Genomic DNA, 6,944 nt, shown 5'->3' on the forward strand with positions numbered 1-6,944 from the left:
GTTTAAATCTAGGAGGACATGAGCCCTTGGACCAAGCCTCAGGACTACCAGGCCAGAATGCCTCTTAGCTGTGTTGTTGTTTGCCCTTTAGGGTTTTAGGCTGGGTCTCTGTGAAAGCCCTTTGTGACAACTGCTGATGTAAAAACTGATTTATAAATACATTTGATTGAATTTGACTGACTTACCGGAACATTTCCTCCACACCAACATCGGCCCTCCATACTCATGTTCAAGTGGGCTTCGCAACAATTAGTGAGTGTGCACAGCAGCCACAACGAGTAAAGTGAAATCCCATAAGTCACCATGTTATTTTTGAACTTGTGCAGTTGCAAATAAAGGAAAGAATAGGTGTGTCTAGTGATTTGACCTGTGCATTTGAGTACTGTTATTATTAATTTCACCCTGTTAGGTTATTTTCAAACAATTAACAATACTATTAAATTGTATGCATGTTTTTGTAAAAATGGAATGGTTTAAATAAAATTCCCGAAATGTTGACCAAATTCTATAGTAATTCACTCTTTTTCTGAAAAATTGGGAGCGAATAAATTTCTGGTTCTACAAATAGGACACATCACACTCAAACAGAAGTTAAATCATTATTTGAAGGAAACAAGCGATACAATATCATTTGAAAGTTTGAAAATTGAAATCTCAATACATACATTGCTCATATTTTTCAATCGTTACATGTGTGCCTAACAGGTTGGGAATATCTTATGGTCTGTTTTAAAAAAAGAAAAATGTTAAGGTCCAAATGGCACACTTAATTGGAATGACCAAACTGGGAGATGAATTGTGAAGAGGCAGACAGAATACAGACTGCCCAAACATAAAACCAACACTGTTATGCCGTAACAGACAACACTGCCCCCCATCCTGCCATTTGGTATTGACTTACACCCAAGTTCTGCCTCTTAAATTGTTAATAAACTCACTCTAGCTCCCTGAAAACTGGCATTGTGTCAGTTTCCTGTTTCTCACCTCGTGACACCAGCATCCTCACACATTGTTGCCACTACTACACACTGCATTATTATGCCCCTTTGAATCTCTGCTCAGCCAAACTGTTGCTATGAGTCAATGATTTACTTCTAGTTTCCGCCCATATTTAGCAATTTTCTACCATGGAACTCCCCAGACATGTTGTTTAGGAAAGCTATGGTTTAGACCAGGCAAATGTCACTTCAAACTGCATCCCTGCCTTCACAATGGTTTGTGGTGTGTTTGACTTGTGTTATTGACACTGTGCATATTATATTACACCGTTGTACTCTGTTAATAATCAAAATCAACAGATGCAAGATGTGACCACAGGAAGATGCATTTATAGTAATAATACTTAGTATTAATGTCTGGGTAGTTGTACTAAACGTTTGAGGTGGTTCTTTATGTCTCTCTTATTTTCCCCCCACTTATGTCATTCAGGTCTTCTACTGGGTGGAACCAGTCATGGTTGGTCTTTTGTAAAAAGAAAGCATGAGTGAATTTAGTCGTGAATGGTTACAAGAAAGAAGCTCACTATGGGGGCTTTCTAAATATAGAAAGTAGCATTTTTCAAAGCACAAGAATGTATCACTATGATGTACTGTGTTTGTGTTGCACACCCGCCACCCACCCCGGATCAGGATCAGAATATGAACAGACAATGAGAGGTTACGATGACATTTGCAGACATGGTGTTGATTCTCTACTCCCTTATTTCAGTCTCGACTTGTCTGCAGATAGCACTTCACACCCTCAGTACTTTTCCACTCTGCCAGGTGTTTATCATAAACCCAGCAAGCAACTTGTACATCCCTTTATTCAAGACAATACACAGAAACAGATCAACCTAATACATTTCTCTAAAAGTGTTCACATACTTTTCTCAAACATGTCTTTCAGATTATCCCCCCGCACTTCACATCTTGGTTGTTGCTTTGTCACGCTTCTTGTTCTTGTTTTTCAGTTGGGAGACATACCCTTTCACCACATGGTAGTGCATGCTGCAAACAAACATCTGATACAGAGGAAAACAAGAACCAGTGGAGCCGGAGACTGGGATAACATGAATAAACAAAGGCGTTTTTTTGATCTTTCACATGATTTTCCTTTTCCTCATCATCTGACTGACACAGATCCCTCCTTTCTAAACGTGCCGGTTACATTTATTTGTCCCCCGTTCCATCCTTTTAATTCTAATAACACATGGTAAGGGGTGTAAATTATTAGGTATTTTCCAGTAACTGAAACCTCTTTGGGATTATAATAATGAGGGAAACATCCTTTAAGTGCTTTCCTGCATCTTATTTTTTTATTTACAGCACTTCCCCAGGATTTGACCTTCTCACATTTTGTTTCCTCATTGAATAATTTGGAATGTGCACTGTACAATCTTGATGTAAAACAAACAATCTTTAAGCATAAACTGAACGATGGCAGTTGCCAGCCTCCTGGAGTCAAAACCTTGTAAAAACACATTTGCAAGGAATTACAGCTATGAGTCATTTAAGGAACTACTCCAGCTTTTCTCACAATATTCCAGCTCAAGTTGGATGGGCACTGTTGGTGATGTCTTGTCACCGATTATGAGTTAGGTTGAGGTCTAGGTCTAGGCTTCTAGGACCCTGAGTTGATTGTTTAAACCAGTTGCCCTGGCTGTGTATTAAGTATCACTATCAAGCATCCTCATATAATAACAGTCTACACTCTGATTTACAGTGGCAATTGTGTTCTCAAGAAGAGTAGCAGTGTTGGCTTGTTTACTAAACACCCGGGCTTAAACCCCAAGAAGCAAACAGTAAATTTGATTGATTGATTTTCCACATGCCTTGGGGAAATATCCAAATGGTATTTGATGTGAGGGATTTTCAGCAATAATTAATTTCTCTTACATCTAGTCCCCTTTTTTGAGGAGCACCTGGGTAATATCTGAGATATGTACAGCTTCTTCCACCCTGGCCATGGAAATCTGTAGCTCCTTAGTTTCCATTGGTCTTTTGATGGGTTCCCTGACCATTGACCACTGGTCACAATTTCAGTGGATGGCCAGCTCCAGGAAGTGTTGTGTTTGTGGCACAAGTATTATAAATGAGAGAATGATGACGAAAATCTTTGGTCAAATGAGAACAAATCAAACTATTATGCCTAAATGCCAAGTCAGGTACCACTCATCCCCTGGCCAATGCCAGCCCAACTGGAAAGCTGTTTATACTTTCTCTTTCAGATGACTTTGCTGTTTATCATCTGACTGACACAACCCTTACTGGTGATTTTCTAGAAGTGTATATGAAACAGGCTTTTGGGTAGAAAATCTAATAACTTGTCCGGCTTACAATTAGAGATGCCTCTTACAATCAGATTAGTCAGAGATAAACTGTTGCTTTTTTGTGAGTACACTGTTTTTCTACCCAATTTGGTGATATCCAAAACGTAAGAACTTGCTTCATCACAGCAAATCTTGGCAAATTCAGGACAGTCAGAGTTGTTTTGCATAGATCAGCTCTTGCGGAAAATTGAAATTCCATGGTCACAAATTCTTTATACGGTCCTCATGCTTCTGAAATATTTCAACTTTCTCTTGCTCAAGATCAGATTTGACATGTCAGCACACCTGGCTACACCTGAGGGTGGTACCAATATTTTGATTGCTTAATCCAACATAATAACTGGAAGTCAGTTTAACAAAAATGTTTTGTTTATTAATGTAAAAATACATAATACTTTTCTCATCAGCACTGAAACACAACACTGAAAATCCTGTCTAAATCAATTAGAGTTCCAGATTATAACTAGAAGAAATATATGAACGTTCACTGACTAAAAAATGTGAACAACATCCTATTATTTTAAGCCGGCCATGTTGGACAGGATGTGTAATGTTTTTTTTATATATGCATAATATAATCCCCATCAAACCCAGTGACCAGGCCATCCACCTCTCTGCTGAGATGGTGTACTTTTCTTGAGAAGTGCTCCCTGCATCCTGCCAGAAAGGAAATGAAACAGGTTAGAGGTTAGGTCAGGGTCTCAATCACACCCACATACAATCAATACATTTGATTGCTGGTAGGTGTATTATTCAACAGGGGGTTGTCAGCATGTTTTTTGTGTGACTAAGTGATGATTCATTGAATGGGGGGTTTTGGAGTCATTTAAAATGTTGTGACGGAGGGATTTGGTTACTTGGGGAGGAAGGGCTATGTCCGATCCAACAGACGAGCTACTGTAGCTCAAAAAGTTTTCAGAACAAACAATGCATCGCAGTTTGTTGTGTATGGGGCTGCATAACCACAGAGCAGTCTGGGTGCCCATGATGAACCCTGTGGCAACTGCCAAAAGCGCCAAAAATGGGCACGTGAGCACCAGAACTGGACAACGGAACAATGGAAGAAGGTGGCCTGGACTGATGAATCACGTTATCTTTTACAGCACGTGGATGGCCGGGTGCTTGTGCGTCGCTTACCTGGAGATCACATGGCACCAGGATGCACTATGGGAAGCAGGCAAGCCGGCGGAGGCAGTGTGATGCTTTGGGCAATGTTCTGCTGGGAAACTGTGGGTCCTGACATTCATGTGGATGTTACTTTGAGACGTAGCACCTAGCTAAGCATTGTTGCAGACCATGTGCACCCTTTCATGGCAACAGTATTCCCTGATAGCACTGGCCATTTTCAGCAACATAACGCGCCCTGCCACAAAGCAAAATTGGTTCAGGAATGGTTTGAGGAGCACAACAACGAGTTCAAGGTGTTGATTTGGCCTCCAAATTCCCCAGGTCTCAATCCAATCGAGCATCTGTGGGATGTGCTGGACAAACAGGTCCAATCCATTGAGGCCCCACCTTGCAACTTAGAGGACTTAAAGGATCTGCTGCTAATCTCTTGGTACTAGATACCACAGCACACCTTCAGAGGTCTAGTGGAGTCCATGCCTCAACAGGTCAGGGCTGTTTTGGCAGCAAAAGAGGGAGCTACATGATGTTATGGCTGATCGGTGTACATTATTCAAAGAAACAACATATCAAAAGAAAGAAGCCTGTCTCCTTCATTAATGACAATCTACATGAGAGACGTCTGAGACATCCATTTCAAATATTGTGTTTCTTATGTTTGACATATTCATGCTGTGGCTTGTATCAGTTTATTCAAGTGGCATCCCAGAGGGTGACTTTCTCTTTCTAAAACATAAACCCCTCAGGCAATCAGTTCTATCCCAGAGATGGGTAGTATTTCTTTTAAATGTTTTAGAATAATTAGAAATCTGTAACCCACTGGCCTAAGACACAATTCTTTAATTTTTATTTTGTTTTGTTCAGGGATGGATTTTATTGAAACAATAATCTAATAAATATGCAGAATGCATTGGAAGTATTTATTTATTTCTTGTTGTAGCAGGGCAGAGCAAGGATCAGGAACTACGTTATGACGAGGACCGAGGGCAGGGGCCAAGATTTAAGGCGGAGACAGGGAGGTCATGACCCCAAATATTCAACACTAACCCACACCCTTGCTTGAGGGTGCTGTATTGAACCAAAAAGTGTGGACTATCAGCTTTTTTTTTGAGGATATTTGGTACATCCATAAACCATGAACCACATAGGAATTGTAGCGCTTGGTAACACTTTCTGATAAGGGTACATGAACCACCATTAACGAATACTGTACTTAATATAAACAAATGATGAACAATGACATGAACAGTTAGTAATGATAACCCTTACTTTATTATTCATGTTGACACAGGACAAAATCGTGAACAATGACATGAACAGTTAGTAATGATAACCCTTACTTTATTATTCATGTTGACACAAAACAAACTCGTGAACAATGACATGAACAGTTAGTAATGATAACCCTTACATTATTATTCATGTTGACACAGGACAAAATCGTGAACAATGACATGAACAGTTAGTAATGATAACCCTTACTTTATTATTCATGTTGACACAGGACAAACTTGTGTTGTTTTTTGCAAGAACACAGTTTGTACAGTACAGTGTGTACTGTAGTGTTGATGCAGGACATGCATTCATGTAGCTAGCTGTTTGCATGAACAATAGGCAACCCTTTCAGTGTAACCTGTATAATGCAGGTATAATTCTGCATTATAATGCTTACACATTATTTTGAGTTCCAATTGTCACGGCTTAGGGTAGGAAGGACATGAGGCATAGCGCAGGATTAGCAAGTCATTCCTTTTATTATTTCCCGACAAACAAGTAAAAACATCAAAAGGAGCGGTACACCACGAAATGAAGCAAACAATGAACCACAATCTGAAAGCGAAAACGGGCAATTTAAATAGGGTACCCAATTAGAGGCAACGCGGGACAGATGCCTCTAATTGGGGACAATAAAAAGAGGAGCACAGAGATTTCTAGAGGCCCCCAGCCAGGACCTGACACCAATTTCCATCTGTAGATGTTCAAAATATAATACTATTGAACTATGTTCAAATAAGTAATACTATCAACAAACTTTAAATAAACTATCGGTTGATAAACAACTGCATGCTAAGGTTAAGGTTAGAATAATGTCTAAGGTAAGGGCCAAGGTTAGGGATAAAGGTTGAGGTTAGAATAATGTCTAAGGTAAGGGCCAAGGTTAGGGATAAAGGTTAAGGTTAGAATAATATTTAAGGTAAGGGCTAAGGTTAGGGATAAAGGTTAGGGTTAGTAGATAGTTAAACTGTTACAGATAGTCAGTAAACAATCTGTGGAATACAGGCACACTTTCTAGACTCTCAAAGTCATAAAGCCTTATAAGATGACATTCTTTACGAACCCAATCATTTCTGGTGAATAAAGACAACGCATATTATGGACATTTTCTTATGTTACAGAGAAACATCATATGGCTCCTTCAGCTTATGCAATGTCCTAATGAAAGATAATAAAATAAACTGTAGTACAAACTGCAGTCTTAAGTTTTTAATTTTCATGTGAAATATTTTTA

This window comes from Esox lucius, chromosome 15 (genome assembly GCF_011004845.1).
Source record: "Esox lucius isolate fEsoLuc1 chromosome 15, fEsoLuc1.pri, whole genome shotgun sequence".
Lineage (NCBI taxonomy): Eukaryota > Metazoa > Chordata > Actinopteri > Esociformes > Esocidae > Esox > Esox lucius.